The sequence below is a fragment of the Prinia subflava genome, chromosome 11, assembly GCF_021018805.1.
Source record: "Prinia subflava isolate CZ2003 ecotype Zambia chromosome 11, Cam_Psub_1.2, whole genome shotgun sequence".
Lineage (NCBI taxonomy): Eukaryota > Metazoa > Chordata > Aves > Passeriformes > Cisticolidae > Prinia > Prinia subflava.
Genome location: NC_086257.1, coordinates 10,873,359 through 10,889,441, shown reverse-complemented (window position 1 = coordinate 10,889,441; position 16,083 = coordinate 10,873,359). Strand labels below are relative to the sequence as shown.

At 41.0% G+C, this 16,083-nt stretch overlaps 1 long non-coding RNA gene across 2 annotated transcripts in view; it reads right to left on the bottom strand.

Annotated features, from left to right (window-relative positions):
* Positions 1 to 16,083, bottom strand: part of LOC134555873 (uncharacterized) — a 77,623-nt gene that overhangs the window by 9,776 nt on the left and 51,764 nt on the right. Inside the window, exon 8 of one of the 2 annotated variants that reach the window (XR_010081522.1) lies at positions 318 to 485. This is a non-coding gene — a long non-coding RNA (uncharacterized LOC134555873). Of the gene's footprint in view, positions 1 to 317; positions 486 to 8,293; positions 10,942 to 16,083 lie in introns of those variants that run through there. The other variant, XR_010081523.1, reaches the window with a different exon arrangement.

Below are 16,083 nucleotides of genomic sequence, written 5' to 3'. Positions count from 1 at the left end.
GAATCTCAAGAAAATGATACCTTTACAGATGTTTGCACTCATCTTTACAGGTTGTATTTCTGTGTAACGTGACACTCACAGTAATTAGCAATAACAAGTGGCTTTGTCTTGTTTTTTTCCTGAATAGTGCTTTAATTACTGATGAGCATGATCTTTCCATCTAATTCTACCTCCTAGGGCCCTACTTGCTTTCTAAAATGCTGTCAGATACTATGACAAAGGTTTCAAATTTCTGTCTCTCATCACTCCTGGCTAATTCACATGATTAGTGCAGGTATGTAGGTATTGTATTTTTAACAAATTTATTGTGTCCTTACCAATTTTATTTTTCTCTGTACAAAATCGCACAACTTGCTTGTGTCGATCAGCTCATCCATGTTCACATCACCTAATTCTTCCAGTTTCAAGGAGCAGACTTTTCTTTTAGAGAGTAACAGAGTCAAAGATTTGATATGGAAAGAGGCTTCACTGAGTCACATAAAATCCTGCAGAGAGATTACAGTCATGTTATCTGAATCATCCTTGGTAATACTAGGCACTAGACAAAAAGGGCAATAAAAATTAGGTTGGAAAGAAATAGGTTGTAAAAAAAGGAAGTTTCTCAAAGTAGTCAACATAAAATCTATTCAGCCATTTTATATTTTCAAATCATCAAAATTTTTTCTTTTAGAAACACATGATTAAAGATACTTCTGGAACATAAGACTTTTAGACGACCCAATCTGTGAAAATTATCTCAGTTATTGTTTAGTTTGGTTGGGTTTTTTTTTGTTTTTTCATAAAGCTTTGGTAGGGACTGTCCAGCTATTTTGAAGAACAAACAAGATGAGAATAACAGACATTTCTCATTATTAAAAATAGTATCAAATCACTTGTGAATAATGCAAGTACTGGAACAAGCAGGGGTACGAAGCTAATGTACGTCAGCAGAAGAGAAAATACTTGAAGTCCCACAAAAGCTGTTTAGCATTTGATAAAATAAAGTGTCACATAACAGGACAGAGTAATCTCACTGCTTAAAACACATGTATAGAGATGATTGCCTCACAGCTCCAAATCGTCTTACAAATGTTGAACCAATGCAACCAAAAATCCATTTCAGGCTCACATGCTCAAGCTTGGCTGTCCAATATGGTGCTAAATGTGGGCTGCTCTTTGAGGCCTGTAGATCTCAAACCATTTCTCACAATTTGTTCGGTTGTGAAGCTTGTTCCTTCATTTCTTCCTCTGCTCCTGACAAATGGGAGGGGAGTTCTAAGCCTCTGTCTTCTAACAGTAAACCTGGCATGTATAACCAAGACCCAAGAGCATTAACAATGAACCCCAGATCATTTCCTCCAACAGGACAGAGTGAGATTTGTCTACTCCCACTCTCTTCCACTGCCATCATTTCCACAGCTATGACTATTTATTGTCCTGACCAGACAGGTACCTCATTTTAAAAAAAGTTGTTCTACAAATCACAGCTCTCTGCAGTTTGAACTAGTTCAGCCAGAACTGAGGTCAGTGTAAATGAGGGCCTGTTTAAAAAGCTTTCAGTCCCAGATCACTTCCAAAATTACATAATTTCTCTCTGCACAAACTCCACAGCTCTTCCATTTGCAGAACTGAAACTGTTCTGATGGTTTGAATGAGTCAGGAAGATAAACGGACACACTAACAGAAAGCTGTATCCCATTAAGTCCTTAGGAGTTGCAATGAAATTTTAGGAGCTGGTGAGCAATGGTAGTGCTTTGTTAGAGTGCCGAAGTACAAAAGGCTCTATTAACAATAATAATACACTTTTACAGCATGTTTTATCCAACAATCTCAGAGATCATTACAAACATTAATTGAGCCTAACTATAGCCTATGATGAATTAGCATTATTATGCTAATTTTATGGATGGAAAGAGAAAAAGACAGAGAGGTTAAGTGATTCACTCAGGAATAGAACCCAGCACCACGTGCTCAAGGGGGTTATCCCAACCAACAATTGTTGACAGACTAATCCAAGTGGGATGTCAGATACAAATATTACAAAACACTCCCCAAACCATGATGTAATTGCTCTAAGGAAGGGCTCACCAGCAAGGAAGTAGTGTTGCTGTGAATGTACAGCAGGTAATTCTTTGTTTGTTTACTTTGAAACTCTCACTGGATCTTTGCAAGATGATTCGTAAGCACCAAGAATTTCTTACTGGTTATGTTGGTTTACTCAGGTACATATCTAAAACTAGGAGAATATTTTGAACAATGGCCATGAGGCCTGAAACAGTAATCTGTGTTATTCATATCAGTTATGACTTCAAAGAAGAGGACAGCATGACTGTATCCACTTTAAAAAAAAATATCATGCTGGATATAGAAAGTGGGATAAAACAGTTAAAATAATAAAATGTGTCTCCAAGTACCATTCCAGTTTCCTTCAATATTTTCAGCTCTTGGGAAAAAGAAAACAAAACAACAACAACCACATATTTAAAAGCTGTTTTGGCTTCCTTTTCTTATTGAGTGTCCTGGAAAACACTTAATCTGGCAGTCATTAATCTTAGTCTGATTTAATGTAGTTCACACTAAGAATTGTGTCTTTACTAAGCATCCAGGACTCTATTCCAGATAAAAATAATCCTTAACCTTTCTTCCACCCTTTGTACCATTCATCATTTGCTACTTACTTAGTACTGGTAGTTTGTTTCATGTACCTGCCTGGTTTACTACTCTTTAGACTGCCTTTTCAATGATTCCTAATGTCCATGATATTTGCTATATTTTGAAACATTATCAGTTTCCAGATATCACAATCTTTATGCAAATGTCTTGTTAGTCCCCCTCCCCCCCCAATTATTTTAATTAAGTCCTTAACAGACTTGTCATTGTTAATAGAAGAAAGCAAATGTTCTCTTATGAATATCCAACAGGGAGTAACTAGTAATTAATTTAGGTATTTTCCTCTACAACATTCTGAAGAAATTTTTGGTTATTACCATTTTCTTTTTTCGTTAATCTTCTTAAAGGTTTCTTACCTGCTTATGCTGAATATGCCTTTTATTTGCTGGGCAGTTCTGGCTCTATTAGTTTATATGAAAACTTTCCCTTCTTCCTCATTTCATAAAAATTAAATTAGTGTAACATAGGAGCTGAACACTACAGATATAAGCAAATACAGTGCAGCACAACCTTAGTCTCCATTTCCAGCTAACCACAATGCTCCCTGCCAGCAGTATGGTCAATGGTGGGAGCCTTATCCTGGAGATTTCACTTAGTGCCTTGAGGATTCTGTAAATTAACATCTTCTGAACACTGCTGGTTCAGATATACCAGTCATGACTTTACTTCCATGCTGATTCTGACAAACGATGACATTTGGAAAGAACAATCAAAATGCTGGTCAGTAGAAGAGCCCAAAACAGCCAATCAAGACTAAAGGGGCTCAACCTCACACACATGAACAGGCAGAGTCAGGCACAGAACACTTCTGTTTTGACCCTCTCCTTGTTCAATATGAACTGAAAGTAAACCCTGAGCCCGGGATCTTTGGGTCTAGATTAATATTTTTGTTGCTTTGTTTACTTATATAAGAAAGGTCTAAACAACCAGAACTCCATCTACATTGCCAGTTGCAGAATGTAATTGCAGCAGCACCTTAATACCTGAGGTAGTTTGGGTAGTGACAGAAAGGAAGATACACAATTGCTCACTGCAGCCTAGGCCAATCATACAAATTCCTGGGATCTCAGACCAGGTGGAATCACAGTAAAATCCCTAATCTTGGTGATCTTCCAGGTTTCTACAAACACTTGAGGCTGAAGCTGTGTCCGCCACTCTTCTGAACATGAGGTGTTTGTTCTTGATCCAGGCAAAGGGTTAAATCCATTCCTTCTAGAACCAACTGCATCACTTTTGTTTGTCCTGGTTCACTGCCTTGCTGTGCAAACACTTGTGCTGGCACAGGAAGAAGGGGTGGGAACAAATACCTGTGCCTGGGGAAGTGGCGTGAGTGCCTCTTTTGGGAAGCAGATCCTGGGAGAACTGACTCCACCTTCATTGTGCCTGCCACCTCTTAACACAGCATTGTAATTCGTTTGAACTGGTAGGGGCCAGGCAGAGACCACTGCACCCAGTGCCTGGTCCCTGCAAAGGCTGGCTGCTCCCTAGGGACAGGGACATAGAGGGCAGCAAGCAAAGCAGGTGGCTCACCAGACACCCTCCTCCTGTCCTAAGTAAGGGAGCAGGGCAGGCTAGGGTCAAACCAGGTCATCAGGCAAATTCATGACGATGAGGCAGGTCCCAGGTCAGGCTGAGAAGTCAGTCTGCAGTGAGGGTCAGACACAGCCCTGTAAGTGACAGGCAGGTCTGTGATGCCAGAGCAGAGCTGAGGTCAAGCCAGGAAATGGTCCAGCCTTGTGATCCCCAGTCAGGACAACAGTGACAGGAGAGAGCCAAGGTCAGGCTGTGAAGTGAGTCCACTGGACTGAGGCCAGAACACGCCCAGATAACAGGACCTACATATATAGGCAGAGGTGGAAATATATGGCTGTGGTAGAAATAGATATTGAATGTAAACAGAGCCTCTGGACCCATGGGTAGGGCTGTGGGAAGGCCAATAAAGGCTTATTAGTGGCACCAGGGTCCCAACAGTTCTACTCGTTCCTCTTCCTTGTGTCCTGTTCCTCCCACCCTCCTCATTCCAGCTTAGTGCTTGTGAGGCTGCATGTGGAGTCTGACCAGCTCCGGAGGAAACCAATCCTCTTTTGATAAGGTTATTTCCCCCCAGAAATATGTGAATCTGTGAATACCAGAACTGCTGCTGTGGAGGTGGCTGGAACATGTGGCTCAGGGCTGAGAATCAATAGACGGTGGTACATGTGGCAGTGTGGTCTAAGTGGAGTCTCTGCCACTTGTGAAACAACACTCAGTCTTCTGGAATAGTACAGATATGAATTTTCAGATTGCAATTACCTCCTAATATAAGAGCAAGTGTATTGCAAGTGTCACTGCTGACAAACATCATCACAGAATTAATATTTTAACTTATATAGCTCTACTAGGTGATCTACATGCAGCTGGATTAGGTGGTTGTTGTGGGTCCTTCCCAGCTGAAATGTTCTATCCTATGGACACAGCTGTGGATATATTTGCCTACAAGTGCTAGAAGACAGTCACTGTGTCTAAGAGCATAGTCTGGGCTAGAAAGATTAAAATAAAGGAGAACCAGTCAGAGGGAAGAAGAAAGGGAAAAGGAAACAATGCCCTTTTTTTTTTTAAAATCAGAGCTTGTTTCTTCTTTCCACACTCTGTGTAATAACCCAGCAATGGAATGCAAATTAACATTCATGGTTTTTTTAAACAATAGCCTTTGTGTTGTGAACCACACTGGCAGAACAGAACAATGCAAAAAAAAAAAAAAAAAAAGATCAAAAAATCTTTTTCCAGCAATGTGCAAACCAGCTTTGTTGGAAACATCTAACTGTGAGGGAATCTGTTTTGGAAAGTAATAATGTAAGTCCAACTTCTCTTTACTCAGTGGAGAATGTATTTCATTTTCTTCTCAAGCTGAATTTCAAACTGTTACCTCACTGCAAATTCCATGAAGTCACTGTGGTCCTGGGCTCTAGGTCTAGGCAGCCAGGCTGAGCAGATACAAGCAAGGGCATAACTCAGTTTCCAGGATTTTTGTTATCAATGAAAAATGCACTGAAAAGGACAGTGCTTCACTGTCAGAGACCTGAGCACTCACTGTGCTTGCAAATACAGAAGACAGGATGTATCACCTAAACCTATCACCTTTTGAGTTGAAGACACTGAGAGAATATTCACGATACTTCATGCTAGCTTTACTTCTGAGTAGGAACACTAAAAGATAAAAATACATGTACAAGCATGCTTTCCAAATCTAAAATTTGGAAAACTAATCACATGATTGCAGTTACTGCTGGCAGATGTCACTTCCTGTGGAGAAGAATTTATCTGCTGCCCTATTAAATGGGTGTGTAATCTCTATTTAGGCCCAATCACTGTTTTCAACCCACATGTGTAAAATATGCCAGCCTATCTTGACACATGGGCAGAACCACATCGTCTGAGAGACCTTCCTGGAAAGTGCTGAAAAGCTTTGCAGGACTGTAGAATGTCTGTCGTGAAGGTGTCACAAATGAGTGGTCCATTGGTACGTTTGGCAGGGTTTGGCAGACGTACTCCAGGTACAGCAAACTTGAGAGTTCACCTGCTCCAAGTGTGTCTCACTCCGGGGGAGAGGCTGTGCCAGCCCTGCTGTGGTCCAGGACAGCTCAAAGGGTCTCACCTGGGACCACTGTTTATAGGGTTGCAGGAGTTGGCTTAAGTCATTGTAATTTTCCATCCTGGCCACAATTAGGGTCAGTGACTTTCTTCGAAAGTTTGACAATAAAAATGTTGTTCCAAGTTGTTATTCAAGGTTGAAAAGTAAATTTTCAAGGCTGTTCTTCGAAAAGCAGGAGCTGACACTTTCTGATAAGCTCAAGAGGAGCTTTGTCTAGGTGCTGTTCATCAAGGCCGAGGCTGAGCGGGTGTTTCTGGGATGATAGCGCGGCCCAAGGACTGGGGGAGGATGCACCACCACAGAAGGCAACCTTGAAGATACACTCCAAGGTGTCTACATTCTCTGAAATGATAACCACCAGCAGCTGTCACCACTCTGCAATCCTGTGTATAAATCATCAGACAATATCCTCTCCGTTAACAGTACAGAATATATACAAATCAACGAGCAATACCAATCATAATCTACTGAAGGGACAAGGATGACCACAAGGACAATTGGTTTCTGTGTGTCTTTTCTACATAGCATGAAGTTCTCAGCTGCTTTTAGCCTGTGGTTACTCACTGGGGGGGAGCAGGTTGGCTGCTGCTGCTCTCAGAGGTTCTCTGCCACTATAAAATGGACCAATGTCCATTCTACTAAGGCAGAGGAAGAACAGGGACAAAAGAGTGCATTTTTTGTTATGCATTTAAAACATAAAACCACAACAAAGCAAAAGTAACTTAAGAGAGCCTTTTAGAGCTTTCATAAAGGATAAGGAGAAAGTCAGAAATTAGCTACATCCCTCCTTAGCTTTTGCCTACTTGACAAAGATCTACTGGCATTATCTCTTACTTTTACAAGGACGAGCTCTATTGGAGAAAAGGATTTGATGATTCTGGAACGTTTAGTGTCTTGTTAAATATAACATGCTGAGCATATTTGTTTTAGAAGGTCTGTGGTTGCTTTAGCTTGTGGTCTACAATCATCTTACTATGATTAAACTGCATAAAATTTGTCATTATCTAAAGGTTTATCAACTGGAATTTAATTTAACTGCGAACTCTGCCTTTAAAAGATACCGCAGTTACTGTTGTTATAAAAGCCACCATAAATCTGCATTAGTGACTGAACTTAAGACTGTCTGCTCTTGGGGCTGTAACCCCAAAGAAGCCACAGAAAGGAAAATCTGGGAACTGCTTCCTGATAGCCAGGGCTTTTTGCCAGGACAACAAGTGCTTGAGAACAAGACTCTCAGAAGAGAGACGCCATTGATCACTCAACTTATGTTACCAAAATTCTGTAGAGCTGACTGTTTCCACCACTATTCAGGTTTCAGTTTGCGGTTATTCTAAATCTGGTTCTGTATTTGCAATGCAGTTAAGTGATACTCAGAACAGGCCACGTTACTCCAGTCCTCAGACAGACAGCACTTTTTTCCACCTGTTAGCTTGGACTTTCCCCACCTCCCTGTAGCAGGCCTGTTAGTATCTCCTGTCTGATTCAACACTGGGAGGAACAAGGGTAAAATAAGAAAAGCAGCAAGATTTCAAATTATTTATGGTGAAGAAAATATTAATAATTTAAAAATGTTTCATTTTCCAGTATTTGGAATAATTTTTAGATTCCATTGTTAATATGGAGCTATGGTACTACGTACTATTGTTTCATATTTTTACATCGCAATTCAGTGATGTTGAAATGCGTGCATTTCTAGAAGACCCGTTCAGGAGCTGTGACTGTACAGACATCCTGTGTCGTTTTTGACATCCTGTGACGCTTTCTTCGCTGAGCTCTTGTTTAAACAAACGCTGGAGCGAGGCGGCCCCGGGCGGGCGGAAAGGCCCGGCCAAGCGGGGCCGGGGCCGGGGCCGGGGCCGGGGCCGGGGCCGGGGCCGGGGCCGGGGCCGGGGCCGGGGCCGGGGCCGGGGCCGGGGCCGGGGCCGGGGCCGGGGCCGGGGCCGGGGCCGGGGCCGGGGCCGGGGCCGGGGCCGGGGCCGGGGCCGGGGCCGGGGCCGGGGCCGGGGCCGGGGCCGGGCAGCCGCAGGCTCCGCGCAGGGCTCAGCTCGCACACACAGCTCAGCCTGCCTCTGTTTCCAATGGTGTGTTACCTGCGTACCATTCTCTTTGCTATACTGCCGCGCAGGAAAGTTCCCCCCCCGTGATATCTAAAATTCAGGGCTCATTCCAAAGTGGAACTCATTGTCAGCTGGCTTTAGTTTTCAGTCTCTGTGCAAACTGTGCTGTACTTACGACAAGGATAATAAGCTAAAATAAAGGCCGAGCTGAAAACAGCTTATCTGCTGCCTGACCACATAAGAAAATTGGCAAGTGGTTGGGCTCATACTTCCTCGGGTTGTTTTGTACTTCAGGTTACAAAGAGGGATCTCATTGGCTTATCTAAACTCACTGCTAAATAAGCAGGTTTTTACTCCTTTTTCATCTGCTTGTTAGATATGCAAAAGTAAGACCATGTACAAAAGGCCACTGGTTTCAAATTTAAATGTCACAAGTTGTGCATGTCAGTATGTAGTGAATGGTACGGTAATGCAGCAATTACTGAAATTTTACCCTGAAGTACAGTGTAACTTTTTTCCTCATCACAGCATTATGGGATAGGATTTGGGGATCCTAACAGTAGGAAGTGCATTAGCATTTATTTAAAAATTGTTAGCTTCACAGCTCTATATCAAAGCTAAAAGCAAACATACCCTGGAAAGTTAAACATTAAAAGGTAAGCAAACACCAGATTTGCTTTCCTTTACTTTTATAATAATTTAAGAGCTGAGAATTCATTTTCTGGTGTACATACTTATGAATGATCTCTTGGAGTTGACAATGCTGGAAAAAATTTCAATTAAAAATTATTCCAGTTCTTCAGATTTCTATGTTTAGGTAGCCTCTCTCAAAATAAATCCCCAAGGATTGAATTAGCTTTACCTTACTTCAAAAGGCAACCTCTAGACTTTTCAGAGCACACAGTGAACGTAAGGAAGCAAGAAGTGAAAAAATATGCACGTCCCTTCCTCAAGTACAGCAATTTTAGTGGTCCTACAGGAAAAACGTATCAACATAGTTAGATCAAGAACTCATTGCTTTAAATACATAAACAAAAAGAATTTGCATTCCTATTTTTTGACGTATTTCAGAATTCAACAGTAAAAGGGACAAATTCACTAAAGAAAGTAGTTCTCTAAAATCTTAATGAAACTCCATTGTTTTAAATATAATGAGTAAAGACAAAATAGTGTACATCTTTTTAAATATTAAAGACTATTCTGAAACTTGATTCTGCAAGTTGATTTTGCATTTGGAAAGACTTTTGAGTGGAACTTACTCTACTGCTGTTACTTCCCTATCTAACAATAGTTACCTTCAGATAGATTCCATCATATTCTTCATAATCATAATTTTTACTGCCAGTGAAAGTAGGTTTTCATTTCTTTTAAAATAAATCCTGTTTTATTTCATTTGGCAAACCTGTGCAGCATTCTCATATGCCAAGTCGTGCTCTGTCTCCTGCTTGATCTTGTTTCATAGCCAGCTTCACAGTAGTAGGGTCATAATAACAAGGATATGAAAATTGTTAAAGAAGTGAAGCAGTTCACCTTCCCGTAAGTTCCAGTCAGTGTCATTAAAACACTTTGTGAAGGAGTGCCCAAGGCTTTCTTCTTTATTTTACAGTGCTGATGATCATAATTTCTTAGAAGGTGCAAAGTTAGAATTTTATATGTAAGATCTCTCACCTAACTCAGCCAACTAAATAGCTGCTGTGTCGTTAATGTTTGCCATGTGGTGAGTAATTGCACAAATTCTTTGCCTTTTGAATAGCTTCGTTTGCAGCTCTTTGTTTCACTGACCATAAACCACAGGGTTAAAACACAATGCAAATAACAAAGTATGAAGAACTGTAAAATAGTGTTTTCATGGTGTTTTCCAACAGCTGTTATCAGAAGTAGTAGAAGGTGCAAACTCAGTTGCAGTACATGAATAATGATAGTTTTTCTGGGCTTTTTATTGTAGATATTTGAATGGCCATCATGTTTTTCTTCTCTGCAGAAGAGGCAGTAGTCAATTACAATGATGATTATATGAACTACAATTTAAGCAATTCCAGCTGCTCTGACAAAAGTAGCTCCAGGGAGAGTTGGCCACGAGGTTCTGTTTTGAGTGTATCTGGAGGTCTGTCTTTTCTGCCTTCTGTAAGTAATAGGCAAATAGCTTTAAGCTTTGTTATAATCCAAGCACAAATGATGACTTGGTGCTTCACTAAGCACAGCATACTGTGGAGATCAGCATATGCAGCAAGATCCTAGTGAAGTGCCATCAGAGTAAGAGGTCTTCTGCCACTTGCTCCTTGTACTCCAAACATTGTCCCTATTACAAATTGTGGAGTTCTCACATTAAGTACTTGTGCTGTTTAACAGATTGCACCAAGGTCACAGAGGAGGGAACAACAGAGCAGGTGATGGCACAGCAGAAAATACTGCACTTATTTCTTCTTCTGAAAGCATTCTCAAACTGCTAATGTCTCTGATATTAGCAACCTCAGTGAAATAATAATGGTGTAATCATCTGAAGGAATGGTTTTTAGTACATCTTCTATATGCACTGATACTGAGCGTTTTCCCTCAGATGAATTACTAAACATATTCATGATCTTTAAGGGCACCTCCTAGGTCCTGTAAAAAGAGAAAGAAAAACCCAAAGGTATCATAATTTGTACAATTAGCTTGATGCTATTTCTTCCCATAACCATAAGCATGATTAGCAGATAATCACAATAAGGCAAGCTTGCCTGCACACAAGTAGCTGATTTTATTGTAACTGTTACATGTAATATACTGGTTTTCATGGCTGAAAGAATATCATACCAGAACCTCAAAAGCATCTCCTTAACGTTCTCTTTTTGATGGCCATTTAGTGGACAGGTAAATATAGATAGTAAGGAAATTAAAAATCCTTATAATAAGGATTGTTTGTAAAGCTTTTTTGATAGGTAAGTTGATTCAGAGTCTCAGAATGAATATGGTTGGAAGGCACCACAGCAGTCATCTGGTCCCACCTCCCTGCTCTAGCAGGTTCCTCCCGGAGCCCATGGTATAGAAATGCATCTGGATGGTTCTAGAATATCTCCCGTGAGGGAGACTCGCACCCTCTCTGGGCAATCCATTCCAGTGCATGGTCTCCTGCACAGTAAGGCTCTTCCTTGTGTTCACATGGAACTTGCTGGGTATCAGTTTCTGCCTGTTGCCTCTTGTGCTAATGCTCAGCACCACTGAGCAGAGTCTGCGCCTTCCTCTGAGCCCTCTCTGCAGAGACCCGTGTGCATTGTGAGGTCCCCTCTGAGTCATCTCTTCTTGGGGCTGAGCAGGGGCCCAGCTCCCTCAGCCTTGCTCGAGAGGTGCTCCAGTCCCTTCTTCATCTTTGCAGCCTCTGCTGGACCTGCTCCAGGAGCTCCACGTCTCTCTTGTGCTGGGGAGCCCAGAACTGGACACAGCACTCCAGATGTGTCTCACCAGGGCTGAGTGGAGGGGCAGGATCACTGCCCTTGACTTGCTAGCAATAGTCTTCCTAGTGCACCCCAAAATCTCATTGTCATCTTGGCCACAAGGGCTCACTGGACAGTTTGTTGTCCACCAGGACCTCCAAGTCCTTCTATGCAGAGCCACTTCTCAGCAGGTCAGCCCCCAGCTGTCTCAGTGCCTGGGGTTATTCTTCCCCAGGTGCAGGATCCTGTGTTTGCCCTTGTTGAGCATCAGATGATCCTTTCTGCCTACCTCTTCATCTCCAGCCTGTCAAGGTTCTTCCGAATGGCTGCACAGCACTCTGGAGTGTTGGCCATTCCTGCCAGCTTTATGCCATCAGTGAACTTGCTGAGGAAGCATTTACCCAAGTCATTGACGAATAAGCCAACAATACTGTCAATAAGTTAAACAGTACTGGGCCCTGCACTGAACCTTGGGGGACACCACTAGTGCCAGGCCTCCGGTAAACCCTGTGCCACTGATTACGACCTTCTGAGATCTGCCATTTAACCAGTTCTCAATTCATTTGATACTACTTGATGGGGCAAAGCAAGAACAAAGAGATTAAGCTGCTTGCTGAGCCTTCCTGATGGTCTCTCAACTGGCAAGACAGATAGTGCGAAGACATAAACTTGCAATACAATAACCCTAATGTCTAAAATATGTCAGCCTACAAAACCACTCTGAAATCTTTCACAAGTATTACATTTACTAGAAAAACAAAGTACATTCCTAATTGTATCTATCTGGCACTTAGTATGACACAATCTGTGCTGAATGTTTGCTTTCACATATCCAAACAGCTGTCAGTTCTGAACAGTATTTGAGGTAAAATTTTAGTCAGCAGGCTATGATTTTTCATTTAAAGACAATTTGACTTTGCCAGTTGCCACTAACAACTTTAAAAAAAGTCACCTAAAGAAATCCCCTAAGTATAAATACTATGAGCACAAAATCTTTGGAACTATTCTATTGCAAGTGTCAGTTCTTCACTGAAGTTTAACTGTCTCAATGCCTCCCCAACATCTAATATTTTCTTATTTTTATAGAAATGCAGAATCTTTTAAATGCAGTCTTAAATGCTGGGTTTACTTGAGGTAAGTTTCAAATTATTTTTATGTGATTTTCAGGCATCTTTACATGCTCCCTGCATTTAACTAAAGTATGCATTACTGAGAAGGCTGAATTTAATTCTTGAGAACAGAGAAAAGCACCCCCAAAAAGCCCCAAAACCAAAGAAGATATTTCAAAGGCAAGGAGGATGCTGTAAATGATCTATAGAGTCTCAGGTTTGTCTGTGTGACCATCAATTAAGAAAGTATTTATGTACACAAATACTACAGTTTAAGCACTTCCAAAGCAGTTGGGTAATTTCAGAGCCTAAGTCCTTTTTTCAAAAGTCATGTAACACCCTTGGTGGAAGCTTTCACTTTGCTCATGGCCAGCTGCCACTCAGCTATCAGCCACAGGCTTCCTCCTGACAAAGCCTCCAGGCTGCTTTGGAGAGAGAGCCCAGTGAGCTAATTTTTATTCCAGTGAAGACCAGCCTGTGCTGGGCTGTTGGGTAACAGCAAGCCATAACACAGGTACTACGTATAGTTTCTGTCTTAACAAAACCCTAGAGTACATTTTCCATGGTTCACCTACAGTTACCTTGTTCCAGAATACTTCTGAATACAAACAGCATATGGATGGGGGAGAGTCAGCATCTCTTACTGACTCTGCATGGTTCAAGGTGACACGGAGTCTCCATAGATACGTGTGGCACATGGAGAAGAGAGAAGCATTTAAAATGATTACACAGCCTGCAAAAAGTCTAGAAAAATACAGAGTATATGAAGTTTATTTGGATGAAAGTGTCAGGGACAGACATTGCATGTGTACAAGCTTTACATAAAAAGAGAAATATTAGTATTTTCCTTTTGTTTAAGCAAAAGGGGCCAGTGACTGCAGCTTCCCTCCAAGGGCCTGTAATCACCACTTCCTGTCAACTTGTTAGCACCAACACATCACTTCAGAGTTACAGCTCCAAAGCTTCAAACTGCTGCACACAGGCCAGCTTCTGTTTGTACAGCACAGTCACTGAGCTGCAGTTCAGCACTGTCAATACTGGTGTCTGGAGCTATTTTTAAAGTGTACTGCATTGTCATGAATCAGCCTTCTGGTCTCCTACTATAATCTGTTTAGCAAATGGCACATTTAGCTACTTCAGCCATTTATATATTTATATTTATATTTATATATATGTATGGCAGGCACTCAATCTTCCATTTACTGTGCAGAATGATGAACTCATTGAAAGGACGCATTAAATAAGCAGAAAACTGCTATTGTTTTTGTTAGAATTCTCAGAATAGATATTGCAGAATTAAACCACTGAGTCCTGTGGTTGTTAGGGGCCCTAGAAAGTCAATTTTATATGTGCATAAGTAAGGAAAGCGTTGCTTAGTCATTCATCTATCAGTTGGTCATTTCCTATGTATGGGCAAAAGAAAACAGTGGTTAAAGGGTCTTCTCTGCAGTTTAGATCTGTATGCTAATTTAGACCACTCTGCAAGGCATGTGGTAAAATTTCAATTTATGAATTTTTACAGTTCTTGTAACAGAGTCATGGGGCCTGTTCACGCGAGTCTTTACCCACAGCACATGAAAGTCTTCATCTTGCAGATTCTGCAATATTACAAAAGCTTAAAGAATGCTAACACTGAGTCTGATAGGAAGTGAACCCTGTTTGTGTATCAGCAATGTTTCTACATGGAGATAAAGCTTCATTTTAAAAGCATCACAGACTTCATTTGAAGTTTTTAATCAGAGTACATAGAAGTAAAATTCTTTCATTTTAGCATTTACACAAAATAATAAACCTACTATATATTAGTTGTATTATTTCAGGCACTGCCCATGGACACTACAATGAGAATATATTGATAAATAAATTAGGAAAGGTTTAAAGGAAATCAAAATCAGATTATCACTCTAATGTGTCTTATAGTATTTTCTATCATTGCTACATTCATTGACTTTCAAAACTCCAAACTAATTTTGACTAAATATATTTGGAAATATTTAATAATCTGAAAGCAGTATTTGGTCACTGTGGAAACAAAAGGATTTTTAACACTTAAATATTTAATGGCTGAAGTGGTCTGGTAATCAAATCTAAAAGAATACAAACCCAGCAGAGGCCCACTCCCCCCACTCTAGAAGCAGTGCAGAGTGGCACCAGGAGCTGGTGTTCACTGGCTGTGTCCTCAGGTGTCCCTGTCTCAGGAGCCTGGGTGGCCCTTCCTGCAGCCAGGGCTGTGCTGTGTGACAGAAGGAGCTCCCCTCTCAGCAGTGGTGGCAGCTGTGACAGCACTGACTCTACACTGCCTGCTGACAGTGCCTAAAACCCGGCAGCTCTCAGGTGCCACACACTTCAACCCCTTTGTGCTCCAGAAGAGAGAGGGTCTCCTTCTTCTGACAGCCCCATCACATCTGACAGCCCCACATGGATGTCGTAGGTAACTCAGGGTGTTCTAAAAGGCTCTGGAAGCCTCCTTTTAGGAAAGTGAATTTCATCCCAAATAACACTGAATGAGCAGCCTGCTGCTCTGATTCTGGCCTGCTTCTAACTGTAATCCTGAAAGGAGAGAGACTTCGAATAAGGAAAAATGCGGATTACAATGTGAGTTGCTAGGAAGGCATCACTTGCTAACAGGCCAGACTGATGTTCAGATAAAGTATTTCTAAACTGCCTGTAATACTACAAAGCTGACTGAATCTATTCTGAAAAAAACTATTGACATGATGACAGAAATTTATGTATAATTCTAGCCAAAACAATGGACTTTCTTCCACTGAAGCCAAAAGGTACTCCTGGTTTCAATTGGACAGGAGTTGTTTAAGATGCAAGTGTGGGAATTGATGCTGAATGCTTTCTAGTCTGTTGCAGTTTTATTCACTCATGAGAAAGAATGTTGTTAGCTATAAGTAAAATATTAAGAAGATGGGACATATTCAAAAGTATTTTGATTTTGTACCAATAATCTATTCCCAAATTTAAAAAATATCATTTGGAGAAGTTTCACAATACACAAAGAGTACAGGAACATAGTAAACTAAAAGGACAAGAATGATGAACTAAAAATAATTCAGAAATAGGAAAATTTTATAAGTTTGAACCTACTGAGGCAATATTTAAAGACATATATGCCTCAAATCTTAGGGTGCAGACTCACTGAAGAATATCAAGAATAATTTTCATATATGTCTTCCAGAGTTTAAATATAAAAGTGTAGTTTCCATAAATAGTTT